We start from the raw sequence: 17,879 nt of genomic DNA, 5'->3' as shown, positions 1-17,879 counted from the left end.
TCTTAAGCAAGACCCCTGAAATTTGGCCATGAAGCTATTTCATGCTTGATCTAATCTTTTAAGTTGACGTTTAACTTCATTTTTTCTGGTTTTGTTCTTTCAAAAATGAAGATAATTCTGTAATCATCCTATTTTTTTTTTTTAAAAAAAAGGTCTACAAAGTGTCCAGCAAGTACAACATTAAAAGTAATGCTGTGTTTAATGGAACATAATTTATCCAAAGTTCTCTGTGTGCCAGCCCTTTTTTGCCTCTGGATTTTTTTCATAATAATTTTTATCCTTTCATGGAAAGTAGGGCTGTGTTGGGGCTCATGTTTTCTACTTCGGCATGTCAGCATTGTTCATGTTATGTCCCAGCTGGTTGAAGTTAGTTTCAGAGTAGAGCCATTAAGAAGTATTTGTTAGATAGACATGTAATTTTTAAATATGAAAAATCCCAACATCATGAAAATTAATTTTTGCTACTTTTATATCTCTATGGTATTGTCTCAAGACAGGATTTTCTCCTCCACCTATTTTTTTCTGGGCCAGGGTTCTAACCATACTCTCTGGAGTTCTGGCACATAGCTATCAAGGATGATAGAAGAGATGCTTAGGAAAAATAAAGAAATCAGAACAACTCTGTAAGCATATCAATAGAGTATTCTTGAATATGCAATCAGACAAAAGAAATATTTATCTTTTACATATTTAACTTTGAGTCGGACAAGGAATGATCATTTTCCTTTATCTTCTCAATTACCCTGGAGCTGTACAAGTCATATACAGCTCCATCGGAGAGAAAACTGGATGGAACCATTTGATTGAAAATTCATGTCCAAGGCCAACAAGAAAGAGCTGAGACACTGCAGAGAGAGAAGGAATAAATGAATGGTAAAGACAAACAGAGACCAGACAGGGAGGACTCAATGACAGACTGACAGGAGATTCAAGGAAGAAAATGAAGGTTTTTGGCTTCTAGACTTCTTGTGTAGGCTTGTCTATCTAAAAACACATATAAATCATATATATTAGCATATATAAGACATTAAACTGTTTAGAGGAGACCAATTCACAAAAATGCCAATACTCCATGCTTAAAGGTTCTGAATAAATATCTATTTATGGACAAAAATTCTATTGCATTTTATGCTGTCTTATACATATTATAGAGCTTGGGGGAAGTGGAAACAGCCTTCTCTTAGAAACCTTTTTTTTTTCTTCCACAAATGCAAGGATGGGCTGGAAATGGACCTAAGGTCCTTATGGAGCCATGTTGTCTAAAATGCTAAAGAAGTGGTTCTCACATTGATCCACATAACTAGAACCAGCTGAAGTCTGGTTTAGCCTATTATGGCCTTCTGCCTTGAATTAATTGATTAAATAATTAAACATTTATTAAATTATGCAGCATCCTCTATGTCCCATGTCCTGTGTAGGGGCTTGGAAAACAAGGATGAGGATAAACACCCTTTCCTTGAGGAACTGAGGAGCATTAAATATAAAAAAAAAAAAAGCCAACAAAAACAAAAACAAAAAACTTATCCTTCCATTCACTGCAAAAAAGAAAAGAAAGGCTATCAAGTCATTGTTTTGTAGTTGATGGAGTTGGTGATTGAATTTTTACGAGTGTGCTGTGTAGCTACAAAAGGCCTAGATATGTAAAAACAAAATTCTAGTATGAATCTTTCTGAGGCCTAGACTTGGCTTATATTGCCTCTCTGGTTCCTAAATTTTATTAAACAACTTTTTCTTAGCCTGTTGAATTTCCCACACGAAGACCCTTTCAATCCACAGTTTGGGCTGTCAGGAGTCTAATCTTCCTGGAAGACAGTGACAGCCACAAATTCAGGTTGTATCTTTTATTTCCCCCTCCACAAACCAGTGCCACTGGAAAGAACTGTGTCTACCTTAACTCATTGGCAGGGATAGTAATGAATATATGTACCTTTTGGACCTTTATTTTAAGGCCCAGAATTGGACTCTCTATATCCAGTTACTCCTCTTTCTAATCTGCTCAATCCACTCCCATGGTCTTCTTAAAACATAGGTCTGATTGGGCAGTTCACAGGGGAATGATCTAGTTCTTAACATGATCTCTGTGCTCTCTACCATTTATCTCCATCCTATCTTTACAGCTTCATCTTCTAGTTCAGTGGCTACTACGGGATGCTTGTGTTTTCTAGAAATACTGAACTAAGCGCTTTCATGATCTTCACATTTGCTGTTTCCTCCTAGGCCATTAACTATCTCAGGTTGTTAAAATCCTACTCATCTTTCAAAACCTGATTTAAATATCACAAATACTTTAGAAGAGCCTTCAGGGTTTCCTTTCTTGATATTAATAATTTCTTTCTCTGGACTTTCACAGAACTTTACTAATACTTCCTGTAGCCCTAAGGTTATAGGCATTAAACTAAATGGTATAAATCACAGTATTTGGCATAATGAAAGAGTTCAATAACTATTAGCTATTAGTTTTACTTATCACATTGTACCTAAGATAAAATTTCTATATATGTGTAAATAATGTATAAGTCCTCCACTAATATATAAGATCTTTAAGAATAATAAAAGATAATAACTCACCCCTTTTAGTGCCTAAAATCCTAGATTTGTGCATTTTACCTTGAAGAAGCACAAGAAGCACAAAAAGCACTTGTTGAGACACTGGTTGAATGAATCTGTTACTGGAGTTTAGAGAAAGAAATATAGGACAGAACAGCTTTTCACCCTGATATGTGCCAAGGCATTCTGTTGGGTTTTATGTACTTTACCTTATTCAATACCCACAACCACTCTGCGAAACATATATTGATCTTGCTCTATGAGGAAATTGAGACTCAGGGAATTTAAATAATATACCACAAGTCAACAGCTAGAAAGAATCAAAGCCAGAATTCCAAGCTATTTCATTTCTGACTCCAACTCCTAGGCTCTTGCTCCCTTGCTATTTTGACACTAAGTAACATCATAGTGTCCCCAGGGGGTCTAGTATGTAGACTCCAAAAGGGCTTTTAGCAAAGATTACTAATACAGTTCCCAGAGAGATTTCAAACAATTTTAAAAAGTCATCTTTTTTTTTTTTTTTGAGATGGAGTCTCACTCTGTTGCCCAGGCTGGAATGCAGTGGTGCCATCTTCACTCACTGCGACCTCTGCCTCCCGGTTCAAGTGATTCTCCTGCCTTAGCCTCCCTAGTAGCTGGGATTACAGGCATGTGCCACCACCCCCAGCTAATTTTGTGTCTGTGTGTGTGTGTGTGTGTGTGTGTGTGTGTATTTTTAGTAGAGATGGTTTCACCATGTTGGGTAGGCTGGTCTCGAACTGCTGACCTTGGGTGATCTGCCCATCTCGGCCTCCCAAAGTGCTGGGATTATAGGTATGAGCCACCATGCCTGGCAAAAAAGTCATTTCAATCCAAAGTAGATTTCTAGCTTTTTTTTTTCCCCAAAGGTGTCTCCACCCTCTTCAAGTTATGCCTTTGGAATGGACCATAAAACCGCATTTCAATTGTAAGTTGGCATGTGAGTAAATAAAACTTTTACATAGTAATATGAACGAGTGTGTTGTCAAGAGGATCCTAGGTGTGTATAAATCCTTTAATTACAATTTCTAGTGCTAATGTTTATCCTTTAATTAGAGGTGTATAGTAGGCTTCTTTGTGGGGGCAGAGGAGTAAACTGGAACCATATGGATGCTGCCTCATTTTCATCTGAGCCCTTCCAGGGATTGTAAACCTTAAAGTGGCATTGGAACCCACTACTTTAGAATCTGCTAAGAAAGGTGAGAACAGTAAGTCTTTGTGCAAAGGCTGAATACATAGGGAAGTGTAGCCCTAAATCTGTTTGCTCCCACATGTCTTTGCCCCATTTTGCTTTGACTAATTATATAATCTGCAATGTAAGAGAGCCAAGTGATTTTACCTGTCTTGCTGATTTCACAGTTTGGAGTAGCCTTCTGGTATGAGGCGGCTTTTAATTTGCTTTAGATTTGGGACTATAAACAATAGGACTTCCCTGAGAGAGAAAACTATTGAGAAGACCAGAAAGAGAGAGAGACAGAAAGGAGAGGATTTGATTTTGGTGAGGTAAAAACAACTCAGCCTCTGGGTAGGAATTTTCGTTGGCTACTTATTGGCTTTGTGCTTGGCAAGGTTCGAACCTCTCTGGAATTCAGTTTCCTCATCTACAAAATGGGAATAACACCTTCCTTGCTAGGCAATAATGAAATTTAGAGATAGTGTGTATGAAGTGCCTGGCATCTTGGAAGCCCATGAAAAATGTCTGATATAGTTATCATAGGTTTTATTTGGGCTCATCTTTCAGCACTGTAAGCAGTCCTCAAAAAAACCAGGGTTCAGGGCAAAAGTGATTACTGCTGATGATAACTTTTTTGGTGCCTTTTTCTTATTTCATTGCCCTTTTCATGTCCCTTGTTTTCTTCTGATTAATGTTCCAAACTCACCCTTATCAGCCTGTCTCCTTTTTTTCATACTTTCAGAAAATTCTGAATAAACTGCAGGGGTTGATCAGACCAAATAATTACAGACAGGCTTTGTTTAGAAGTCAAAAATTGCCTCTTTCCTTTGCCCTGACAACTTTCCTCCTTCTGGTCTTTTCTCTCCCTACATGTTAGTATTAAAATGAATTGTTAGACAGATCAACAGATGCATCACCTTGACACTTTGGTGAGTGAAGACATAGGTTTGGATAATAGACATAGCTGAAACATTTTCCTGGGGGTGTCCAGTTCTCTTATTTACACAACCATTGCTATCCCAGAAAACAACTCGTAGATACCTCCTCCAAACTAGTAAAGTTCTTATAGATGTGGACTAAGGAGCTGTTTTCCTGAGGGATTCATTAGATTTTGATTAGCCTCCAATACATTTGTTCTAAACAACATGGAGGATTTCCCCCAGGCCAGGCTGGGGTTGCCAGCTGTGACAGAGATGGACATTTAATTTGTTTGTGATTGGGTTGTCAAGGCTGGACATTTGTCATTTGAGATTTCTACTTTGCTCCTTTCCCCCAAATCTACTTCTAACAAAAGAAATCTTTAAAATTAGGTAAATTAAAAATTGATGATGTGGAGTGTGTACTGGATTGGTTTCTATTTTATTTTACTTAAGGAAATCATAATTTTGGGGCCAGTAATTAAAATTCCTGACTATGTACAGGCAAAGCTCACACTGCTCACAAAATACCCCAGCAATCTTATCCCATTTCTTAGGGAAGATTTAATAGCAGGCCTGTTCAGTGAGGCACGTACAAGTTCATTACCTTTATAAAACACTCTACGGGAATTTTACTAGTGTCCAAGGCAGTGCTGTTAATGGTTTCCATCCACACAATTTCTATGAAAGAACAAAAGATAGCTTGTGTTAACCTTCATTTCTTGGTCTTGTTTACTTTCTTGATAATTTTCTAAATTCAAACATTTACGCAAAATCTTCTAATCATTTGTATTAGTTAGCAATCTGCTACTATTGCAATATTTCACTGTCCTTGTGGCAAGAGTTGTTGTAAGACTGTATTGTCTAAACCAGAGTCAGCTACCTTATACTTAACTTTATGCCACATTTCAGTTGAGACACAGGCACAGTTTCTGACTTATGTTGCTGCATAGAAGGGTAAACTGAAGTTAATATTACTCAAATTTAATTTCTCAAAGTCAAACTGGGCAGCAGCAATGCTGGGTGCTTGTTTTAGTGTTTTCTGTGGCCTTCAGTTTAGGTCTTTGGTAATTGTATGTCAGATATCAGGTGAAGTATTGCAGTTGAAATTTTCATTTTTTTTTTTAGAAATTAGATTATGTCTTAATGATCTTTTAAATTTGCGATTTTGAAACCGTTTTGGTGGACCCAATGTGCTCTGGGATTGGAAACCTGAAATTGTTATTCCCTTTCATTTCCTGCTGTCCTGGCATCTGTCTGCTTTGGTTCTGAGCTCTGTGTTGAGACATTTTAAATTGTAATACTTCTTTTTAATTTCAGTTTTCAGGTTAGGTTGGTCTAGTTAGGATGAAGGTATTATATTAAATAAATACAATTTTGATCTTGTTGTTTGGATAAGTAGACCCTGTGTTAATACCCATGTAGAATATAAATGACCAATATTTGACTCACCAACCAATCAAGTGCCTACAGGGTCTATTTAATTTGTACTATGTGCTTTAGGGTCTAAAGAATCCAGTTTGGTTCCAGCTCCAGTCTTCAAGAAGAGGGGAGATTGACTGAGTTAGCAAAACTGTGAGAAATTATGAGCATGCATCACAAAAAAATCCATTGGCACACTGAAATGAGCACATGAGGTTATTACAGTGAGATCTTGTGCATTTCTTCTTCATAAGCCATTGCTGCTAATGATGTGGTAGAAGGAGCACTGCACTTGGAGAAGGAAGATTCTAGCTGTGGCTTTTTCACTAACTTGCTGTGTGAGCTTATATAAGTCATTTAATTTTTTAAAAACTCAGGTTAGATACTTGTCAATGTGCAAGTTTTACTGGGTGATTTCAAAGGTTCTTTCTAGCTCTAAAAAATCATGTGATTCTCAGAAAGAAATGTTTTATTTGATTGTGACATTTCATTTGGCACCTAATTCTGTACAGATGTCTTAACTCAGAGTATTTTGGTTCTTGTAGATTTAATACATGGAATTTATCATTCTATTAATGTACCTTGGAGTTAAATGCATGTCTGTGTATACACCTGCTCTCACATTTATAATATATATTACATCTTTTTAATGTATATTATGAGAAATGCCAGTGGACCTAAATGAAATATTACTATTGTTGCATTCATTTTTATGAACTCTGTCAGGCTAAATGAACTAAACAAGGAACAACATGTGCTACAAAAACTACATTTACCATATACTCAGATGTCTGTGTATTGCATAAACAGAGGTATGGAATATGCTTTGGGTTTTCCTTCCCAAGAGCCAGAAAAGTTTCTAACTTAAATTGAAAATCAAATGGACTTTGATTTTTAAACATGAGGCTGAGCTATTGTTACAGCCCCTATTGTCTTTGGCAGACAGCATAGCTGGAGACTTTGTAGTTCCTTTTGTCCTACACCTGGTGATTGAGCAGGTGAGAGAGAGGTGAGTTGGATGTGAGAGGCATAGGTTATAAGAATATGAATAATGGTGGGAATGATGAACTGAGGATCAAGAAGCCTGTGGGGATTCCTGAGGATAGACATACTAGGGATCTTTGATCTCCAGCTCTGTATATATTTCTGAACACTTTACATCTTCCTTCTCTCTGTCCTTTTTTCCTGCTAGCTGTCTGGACAACTTCTCATCTTACTTCTTCTCTATAAAGGCATTACAGTCTTTCTTGGAAATCTCACTTTAGCATGAATGTTTCCAGATTTGAATAGTAAATTCGCACCAGGAAGAGTTCTGCCTTGACATTTTTGCACATGAAGAATATAAAAGGATTTGAGAGGCAAGGGCTGGAGAATAGGAAATGGGCTTCCAATTTGGGAGGTGATACTTAAAGTTCACATTAACAGTTCTTGTTCTAAGCTGTCATTTGAAAAATGACTTAGGGATGTCAGGATGTTTTTGTTTTGTTTTTTAACTTTTAAAAAATTTGCAAAATGATCTACATAGATTAAAGTGCACAGATCTTAAATGTACAGCTCTGTGATTACACACACACCTATACACACCTATACACACACACTGATATGGTTAGGCTTTGTGTTCCCACCCAAATCTCACCTTGGATTGTAATTCCCATAATCCCCATGTGTCAAGGAGGAGACCAGGTAGAGGTAATTGAATCGTGGGGGCTGTTTCCCCCATGCTGTTCTCATGATAGTGAGTGAGTTCTCACAAGTTCTGATGGCTTTTTATAAGGGGATCTTCCCTTTTCACTCAGCACTGCTCCTTCCTGCCACCTTGTGAAGAAGGTGCCTTGCTTCTCCTTCACCTCTGCCTTGATTGTAAGTTTCCTGAGGCGTCCCAAGTCATGTTGAACTGTCAGTTAAACCTCTTTCCTTTATAAATTACCTGGTCTCAGGTAGTTCTTTATAGCAGTATGAAAATGGGCTAATACACATATACTCCTTGGAATGACCATTAGATTAAGATTTAGAATATCCTTAGCACTCTAGAAGACTACTTTGTGACCTTTCCCAGTATATAAATTTACCAATTTGTATTTCCTAATGTCTTGCAACACGTTTAGAAGGTTTATAGTTGTTTAATTCATGGAAATCGTTATGAAAAAATATGCCCTAATGGTGTTATTTTAAGAAACAAAACCCAAGGATCAGAAAACTTATTTGGATAGCATTGTAAGCATGGGGCACTAGTTCCAAGGGAAACTTACCATGATCTACAGGTATGTTTTTCTTGAGGGTCATTGCAAGACACAGTAGAATTCCAGCAGTCTCATTTACAATCACACTCATCCTCAATAGCCATATTTATGGCTTCCTGTGTAATGAGGTGATTTATCATGGTATGTCAGCCATAGAGAGTTCAGTATAAATGAATTTGGTTTCTTAAAAAAAGGCATTTATATCTAAACACTTTTACAGTAATCTGACATTGCTCTTTAAAGGTAAGCACATATTATGTGATTTGCATATGAAGAAACCATGCATTACTCTTACTTGACTGACTGTCAGCTTCAGCAGCTGTACCTGGTAGTGCCCAGGTCTGTCATTGTTTCCATGATAGAGCTCATTTTTCAAGGGTTAATAACATAGACCTTAACATTCACTTTGGGTTGAAACTTGGCAACCACTATGAGTTTATAGCCTTAGGAGCTGATTTTAAACAAAAATGGCTTAAATTGATTTACCCTTTTCAAATTACAGTATGTCAAAATAATAGTACTTTGCATCAGTTCTAATGCTTTACTTTTATTTAATGTTAAAATTTGTAAGCTATTATTCCTGGGTGATGATTTGGGGGATGCGAGCTATGGGGCAAGTTACATGAACATTGGTTTCCATTGACAATTCCAAAATAAATTTGCTAACTTTGATTATTTTTCTTTGGTAATATCATTGCTATTCTAAAAGAAGAAATGTTATTTCTCTCACCTTTATTAGAAGAGAGCAGTTGTGGCTGTGAATGCAATTTGAAAAGAATGATAGAAATAAAATGTTGGAAGCCATGTTTAGTTGTGTAGCATCCTGATCTCACAAAGGATTTCTCTCAGCTCAGCATCTCTGAGTGGTATTTGAACTAAGTTAAGCTGGGATATGTGTAGTTGCTTGTGGTCTTAAGCTTTTCAGTTTTGAAAACTCCACTTAGAAAGAAGAGGATATTTGTATTTCCACTGCAGCACAAACTTTTGTTATTTCATTGAAATGTACATTTTTATTTTATATACATTTATTTAAAATATGAACACTTCAAGCCTCTTTACTGAGTCGACAAAAGTTAAAACGCCATATTCATTTCTCTCCCTTTAAAATTACTTAGGTGTCAGCATATTTGTATATTTAATGCACAGCCACATTTTAAAGAAAAAAAATGCTGCTGGGCTGTATCTATACTGAAGCCATCTTCTCAATGAGAGAAGAGCTGGACTAATGAGGACATCATACTGTCAATTTTTAAACTTTGATCAATTTTTGACTGAGAATGATACAGACAGAAATTTGGAGGAAAAGTTCTCACATATATTAGACACAAGGAGACTAGGACATCATGTGTCAAAAGCTACAACTTTGTTCTTATATTGAACAAAGACATGGCTGAAGAGTAAGAAAAGCTATAAAGTAGTTAGTATTATAGAGTGTTCTGTAATAAGTTACAGACAGGAGGATGATGAAATATAGTCTAGATGTAGCAAAGGTATACAGAAGGAATAGCATTAGCCTTGGAACCAGGCAGTTTTGGATTAGAATTCTTTTATCACTTATTAGGTCACTTGGGCAACCTTGAACCCACTAATTTTCCTTGCTGATTTTCAGTAAAGTATGAATAGTGACTGACTTCCAGTGTTTTTATAACAATTACAATAATGTACGTAAAGTATTTGTCATCTAGCTGTTTTTCAGTAAAAGGTGAGTGTTATGATGGTGTAATTGTAAGAATTTAAATAGTGAACTTACATCTAAGACCATACCACCTTGAATGTGCCAGATCTTGTCTAAAAAGTGCTTACAAGTCATAAAAAGTTTCTGCCAGTTATATTACCTTTTCTTGAGGGATCTCAGAGTGCACTTACATCCAAAGTCTTTTTGGTAGCAGATTTTTCAGAAATCTTCATAATTTCTCCATATGAAACTCACACTCAGGACAAGGACATTTCATCAAAAGTGGCCTATGAAGTGGTTAAGGAGGATAATGCTTCTCAAAGAGGTACCTAAAATATCTATACAAATGGTGTCTGACCAGCCAATCTTATCCTCTCTTAGGGAAAGTTTAAATTCTGGTCATACATAAAATGACCAGGTAGCAGGTAAAACAGAAAGACATACAGAGAGAAGACAATAAACATCCATAAGCTAGAAAAGAGAATAGAGAGAAGCCATAGTATGGTGATAGTAAATAAATCACTTGTGTCCAAACCAGTAAAGCAGAACCACTATGAACAGCTGGACCACTATAATGGTAGAATGATTGAGCCATGAATAGATACTTCTGGAGGGGAAACTGTGAGTGGCTGTGGAGTGCTTCCCACTGTTCCTGCCCTACTAGAGTTACTATTGTATTTAGAATGATATTCCAGTGCTCCCTTAGGTCTGGCTCTATGTGGCTTTTGTGTGATTTCCTGTTTCTTATTTCCCCAGTTATGTTACAATAAAGCCCCTTTAACTGAGGCAATTTGAGAATGTAACCCAAAAAAGGCCAACACATTCCCACAGATTGATTTGTAGGTCACGGTCAACTTAGAGAAAGGACCTCCCATATCTTCCCTTGAGTCCATGTGAAGTTATGGATGTGTGAAGCATAGTGGTATTTGTGAGAAATTTTGAAGTGTTTCTAGATCATACAACATGAGTCAGGAATAAGTGAGAGATGAAGCTAGAGAGATCAGTAGGGAAAGAGAGCTCTTTAAGGCAAAGTATGAAATGTGAAGGAGCTTGGAACATTGTGGAGAGAAGCAATTAAAGGGTTTCTTAGAAGGGGAATGATATGATTAGACTTTTGGGTATATCAGTCTGATGGTTTTGCAGAAGATTGAGGGCAGCAAGGCCAAATAAAGGGAGACAGATACAGAGGCTGTTGAAGAGACTAGCTTCTGATTACCAGGGCTTTCACTAAGGGATAAGCAGTAGGGATGGAGAGGAGGGTATGATATTCAATAACATTTTAATTGATTAAGTCAGAAATGCTTGGTTAATGTAGAGAATGAAATTGGCAGTCAAGGGTGACTTCTAAGTTTCTGGTTTGGATGTCTCAGGGGATAGAGATGATATTAATTTAGAAAGAGAATATAGTAAGAAGAAATGAGTTTGGGAGAAGATGATAAATGTCACTTTGGACATGCTAAGTTTATGATGTCTACAGGACATTCCGGTAGAGTTGTTTAGAGTATACATATAAATAGGAAAATCAGGGGAGAAATCAGTGCTGGAGGTAAAGGACACATCCACTTTTATGTAGTATTTAGCGTCACAAGGGTGAAAGAAGTTATTTGAGGGTAAAGGAGGAATAGCATTTAGAAGGTGAAGAAACACTACTGAAGTGGTAGATAGAGGAAGAGGAGCCCATGTCAAAAGGAGAGAAGAAATAGTGAGTAGATTGGAGAAAATCAGGAAAGCATGGTTGAATTGAAGTCAAGGTAGAATAGAGTTTCATTAAAGAGGAGATAATTATTAACAGAATTCAGTGTAGCTAGTGAAATACAGAAAGATGATTACTGAAATAATGACAGTTTCAGTAGAAAGGAAGGTATAGAGGACATTGCAATGGAGCTGTGAATGAAAAAGATGGATGCTGATGTTTTGAAAAGTTTTGCTGGAGATATGGTGGGGTTGGGAGAGCAGCTGGACCATAATTTGGGGCAGATATGGGGCTAAGGGAGATATGGAATCGAGGGAGAATTTTTTTTTTCAAATGATGGGAGCAGCTTGAAGATGTTTATATGCTGAAAAGGAGACAGTAGGAGAGAGAGAGGCTGGCTTGAGGTGTATGTGGGAGAGGTTCACCCGACTGAATGATGTCCCAGAGGAAGAAGATGAGTCTTAAACAAAGGAAAACTCACCTTTTTTTCTGAGACTGAAAGAAAGGTGTCAATGTATGTGGCCATAGATACAATTGTAGGTTGTAGTGAGTACAATGAGATAGAAAGCTGGATGACGAGATCGTACCAATGAATTCAATTTTCCCAGTGAAGAGGGAGGCAATATCAACTGCTGTGAATGAGAGGGGCAGAGTTGAGCCTCTGTGGAGACTGGAGAAAGTCTGGAACTACCAGTTACTTTCAGGAGTAGAAGAGGAAGCTGATTATAAGAAGTTAAGATGCTGCTTAGAACCAGAGGGCAGAGAAATTCAGACATTATGAATGTATAGTGATGCCCTTGTACAAGGTTATATGATTTTTCTTTTTCTAGGCAGTACTCAGCTGCCTATAATTAGGCTTATATTTTAAAACTGCACTCAAGTTTTTCATGTGTGGTCATTCAAATATGAATTTTCATCTTTGGTTTATTTTACATGCAATTTTGTAATGAAAGTCAGGGGACCTTCACACCGAGATGGTAGCATTTGGGCTGGGCACTATGGAGTGATTCATAATCCTATTTCATATTTAGTTAGATTTTTCACTTCATGCCACATTCTCTTGTGGAGAGCATATATTTGGCTTTTAAATAAAGTGCATTCAAATTTGGGGAGGAGATATTAAAGACTTTATTATTATTTCTTGGGACACCTTGAGTATCCAAGAACCAAAATAATTGCTGCAGTTATTGCCACTTGCTTCCTGGCAGAAAACATATTCGAGCATTAGCTCAAGCAAAAACACCTAAAACAGTGGATTTATGGTCTTTAACACTTGGATGCAACTGATTTGCTGGTCGCATCATCCTCATAGTCCATGTTAACTCCCAAAGACAGAGAAGTAGTTTGATATACAATAAAGGCTTATATGAAGCTTTGCTCCCAGCTCCAACTGAATGCCAAATTTGAGTTTGAAAATGCTAGCAGAAATCTTTTCTTATAAGGATTTATTACTTTTATTTTCTCTTTTGCTCCTCCAACTTCTAGCTGGACCTGTGGACCTGTGAGGAACTGTTGAAACAGCTGTAGGGGAACTGTGTTGGAGGCAGTAACGGCTCCTTTAGCAGCAGAGAATAGGAAGCTCTCGAAAACGAAGCCTATTGTCAGGAGACTTGCACCCATCCTGGCCTACTTCCAAGTGTGAGTGAAGTAACATTTAATTTCTGAAGTGGAGATTTGAACCAAATCGTTAACCTCTCAAAGTTTAACCACCAAAGGGTGACGGTGATGTTTTAAAAAATTAAATTAAAATGTCTGGGTTTTGGTAATAATTATAATTATAATTATAACATAACACTTACTCTTCTCAATTGTCTTTCACTAAATTTTGCCTTAAATTACCACTCAAATTTTTCATGTGTGACCCCTTGGAAGTAGAATTCTTTCTTTGGTGTCAGTATGTTATAAAATTTTAGTTGCACAGGTTGCTTTTAGTTTATTTGATTTGAAAACTTTACCAAATAATTTGCCTCTAGATTAAAATTAGCAGAAAATTTATCTACATTAGCTTTACAAATAGAGGGACCAAAGTGTATTGATTATCAGACTGTAAGGAATTATCTATTGCACAAAGGCCAAACCAAAACAGATAAGTGGCTTGTCATATAAACATTTATGAGCCAATGGAATGACAATCATCATTTGAAAGCAACTAGTATAAATTTGGCCTATACCACAGTGGGTGTGAAAATTGCAAGGTAAAATAAAACAGATGAGACCATTTAAGTTTGAAATGGAAGAACAGATCACTGGCAACAGCTATTTACTTTCACAGTCACTAAAATAGGGTGTTTTGTTGTGAAAACTATCAATACACGGTGATGGATACCCTGCTTAAAGTGCCAATATGATGCCATTCTGAACTGCAAAACGATTTCATTACAAGTGTATGGGGAACCTTTAAACATGACATTACGATGCGACTATAATGTAAGATAACAATGGAAAAACAATTTCAGAGTAAGTGTAAGGAGACTATAACCATGCAGTTAGAAGGCCACTGGAATGTGAGATTATAATAGCTCAACATTAAAATGGTGAAAAGGATATGGCCAATTGCTTTTTTTTTTAAACTGGAAATAACCTAGACAACATTTATACTCATGAATAGTAAAGTCATAGAATGTATTTTAGGGAGGAGGGAAGCTCAGCACCGGTATATCCGGCTCTTATCCTCATTCTGAAGTGTATTCCCATTTTTTTTTTCATTTCTTGAGGTTAAGTTCGAGGCAGTTTTTGTTCGACCTTATCAGTCTCCTTCAACCATACCACTTTGAAGATCTGTTGCAAGTTCAAAAACATTTTCTTTCTGACTCACATCTAGCCCTATGACTTGGCTGCTTTAGCCACCTATGGGATATAATTTGAGTTCAACTAGGACAATTTTCTACTGCTCATTTTATCTCCCTGGCTTCCAGTTATCACTGGACCTCAACTGAAACCTTACCATTGGAATGTATTTCTTTGAGTCTAAAATGATTTTTAAAAAATTTTTGAGAGTATATAATAAATTTAAATTTAGTAAACATGAATTTATAAAATATTAGTACCGGTTAGAGGGGTAACATATTAAACTTAAATGACCTAAGAGCACAGATTTTGTCATTAGACAGACCTGAGTTCATATTTCAGCCCTTCTACTTAGTTATGTATGAATATGTGCAGGTCTTTACTTTTCTAAGTCTTGAGTTCCTCATCTGCAAAATGGGTCTAATACCAATACTTAATTCTTGGGGTAATTGTAATGTGAAATAGATACCACGTGTAAATGCCTTGTACAGTGCCCAGCCAATATGAGGGATTTAATAAATATTATCTCCTTACAGATATAGAAAGGGATGAGGGAATGGGTCAAGACACTGGAGAGTAGTGAAGGAGAGAGAACAGAGCATAGTGACAATGGCAATATGATTAGGGAGAAGGTTTCTCCCTAATCTCGACCTACTTACAGTTTATTTTTGAGCTACTCCAATTCAATTCTAATTAAGCAGCCTCTTAGTCTCAATTATCTAAGGTATGCTTGTGTTTTGTTATCTCTTCCTGTTCTTCTGCATCTTTGGATTATTGTATTTGTCCACAGTTACTGTTACACTTGATACTGTTCTATCTATGATAACGGGACATTCTGTCCTTAGGATGACTTGTGGCCACGATCTGAGCTGTTCCTCACTGGGGCTCTTTACTCTAGGCTTCTATCTTGTATGGTGATGCCTTAAATAATCTCTTCTTGGATTCCAACATGAGGTGGTCATTTCCCAGCTCCTGAGATTACACAGAAGTGTGTAAACAGGAATTTTATTATACCCCTGAACCAATTTTAAATCTATTCATCCATTTCAAACTTATAGGACCAATCCACTAATAAGATCAAACACAGTTTTGTGAGCATAGAATAAAACATTTTCTCCCCAGATATTTTCTTCTTGTAAGATTCTTCATTTTAGCTATGGTATTAGTTTTTGTCTAAAGCCCTCAGCATTACCAAGCATTCTCATGAAGGAGTTACCTGGCTTTAAAAATATATTCTTCTATTACTCCAGTTTAGTGACCCCATTCACCATATGATTGGTTAGTTTCCTTAAAAGTCTTTCTATAGGGATAGGAATAACTCACTCAGAGTGCAAGGCCCCTGTTGAACATACTTTATGGTCCTAGGCACTAGCAGAACCAGTCATTGAAGGTGATTCATAAATGATTTTTGGAGTAAACTTCATGTAGACTACAAACCAATCCAAATTATTCAAGGCAGTGTAATCTGGGTGACCTGGAATGCAATGCTGCAGCATAACTACTTTGCACTCAGCCCATAATGAGCACCAACTATGTGAAAGATGTGAAGATAATCATTTTCTCACATGGAGATGAGATTGAGGAAGAAACATATTTGCTGTGTGTCTCCTGTGTGCTAGACTTCATATGCCTTACTTCATGCACTTAATCTTAAAAACAACCCCGAGTTGTTTTGTCATTTTGTCATAAATATGCATTATCATTCACATTTTATAAACAATGAGACTAAGAGAAGTTGAGAGACTTGTCTGAGGTTACATACATGGAGTGTTGAAGCTAGCTTTGAACATGACTGTCCGGTTACAAATCCTCTGCTATTTACACTCTATCACATTGCTGCCCCTTTTGTGAATTCAATTACAATCCAGTAGAGGAAAAAATAAAAGAACATAAAGGACTGGATGGCAAAGTAATCTGTGATAAGTACCATGTGAGTAGAATGAAAAGTACCAAAGGGTTTGAAAGAGGAAAAGTTTATTTTTGCCTGGGTTCTGTCTTTACTGTGGCATTTATCTTTTTTTTTTTCCCTATCTTCTCTTTGGGGATGCTGTTTTCCCTCACTGGTGTGCTTCTCTGCTACCAAGCAATGGTCAACACTGACTTCTTAAACTGCCTAAGCCAGTAATTACTGACTAAAATAAAAACCTGAGTCCCTAGACTCCATATCTCTTCTATTCTCATTTTTTTTTTCTCCAGAAGAGTTTCCCCTAGATGACTCTTCTATCTCTACAATATGTTGTTAAAAGTATACTTACTCTTTGAGGCCCAACCAAGTCAAATGCACTTCTTACCTATTGTTTAGCATGGTAGAGTATCCTGGCATCAGGTTAAGTTATATTTTCTTTTAGGATTTGGACATTTACTGGCACATCTGTCATACTAGTGAGGTAGACCTGATAGGAGTCCATTTAGCTGAGTTATGGAGAAGTGTCTTTTGGAGGCAGGAATAATATTAGGTAACAAGAGAATCTGAAACACATCCTTTGTCCAAAAACTTTATGGTAAGAAGATGGGATTTCTTTGAAGAGTCCAGCCTTTCTCCCACCAACATGTAGTTATGTCGGGGGGAAAAAGCTGGTGCAATGTGAAAGAGGATATAACTAAAACATCTGAAAACTATTTTCATATGAATTGTGAGATTTTGGGGACAAGAAGGTAGCATTGCTAGAAACCGACATTCAGAGTAACATTGTATGAACATTGTATCATTGTTATGGCATAATACGGCAAGTGCATTGGGACTGTGGAGGTCACAGCCTGGTTTTAGGTCATCGCAAGCTTCAGCACAGTATCTCTGTACCTGAAGTCTGTAGATTTCTGGGGGTGGGGGAGGTTAGGCTCCATGGCTAAAGGTTCACGATTCTATAAGCACATGATATATTGTCAATGGGCAAAACAGTGTTTCCTGAATGAATGCACTACTTCCTTTCAAATATGTGTAGAGATTCTTATGAATAAATATGTTTATTGAAATGATTATTAAACTTACAGTCACGTGTCATTAAGCATTTTTTCAATTAATAGACACTAAAATATACCTATTTTTGGACAAATGTGAATATGAAACCTTTTAAGGTTAAAAAGGTGTTCCCGTACTCACAGAGAATTATTGGTGAGGAGTAGAGTTAGTGATATCTGGTGGTGGCAGTTCCTACTAGACTGATTAGCTCCAAGAGTACTAGCTCTTCTTTGCTATTTAACACACAAACATTGGTGGCTGGCATTTAGTAAGTCAATGTGGAATGAATGAATAAGAGAATGAATTAATAGTTTTTGGGTTGAGAAATGTCTACCCCTTCTACCATTGTATTCTGATTCATTACGTAGAAATCCATGTATAGGCCAGTCTCCATGAGCAAGATAAAAGTAAAAAAGAAAAAGAAAAAGATTACCACTTTTCATCCAG

The 17,879-nt window shown here is 36.8% G+C and overlaps 1 long non-coding RNA gene across 1 annotated transcript in view; it reads left to right on the top strand.

Moving 5' to 3' along the window:
* Positions 1–738: 738 nt before the first annotated feature.
* LOC105725650 (uncharacterized) overlaps positions 739–17,879 on the top strand; it is a 30,538-nt gene continuing 13,397 nt past the window's right edge. The window contains exons 1-2 of the long non-coding RNA XR_001109331.2: positions 739–946; positions 13,172–13,324. This is a non-coding gene — a long non-coding RNA (uncharacterized LOC105725650). The remainder of the gene's footprint in view (positions 947–13,171; positions 13,325–17,879) is intronic.

The sequence above is a fragment of the Aotus nancymaae genome, unplaced genomic scaffold (assembly GCF_030222135.1).
Source record: "Aotus nancymaae isolate 86718 unplaced genomic scaffold, 86718_ANA_hifiasm-v0.15.2.pri h1tg000007l, whole genome shotgun sequence".
NCBI classification, from domain to species: Eukaryota; Metazoa; Chordata; class Mammalia; order Primates; family Aotidae; genus Aotus; species Aotus nancymaae.
The sequence above is the reverse complement of the archived record's forward strand: the minus strand, read 5'-3'. Positions and strand labels throughout refer to the sequence as shown.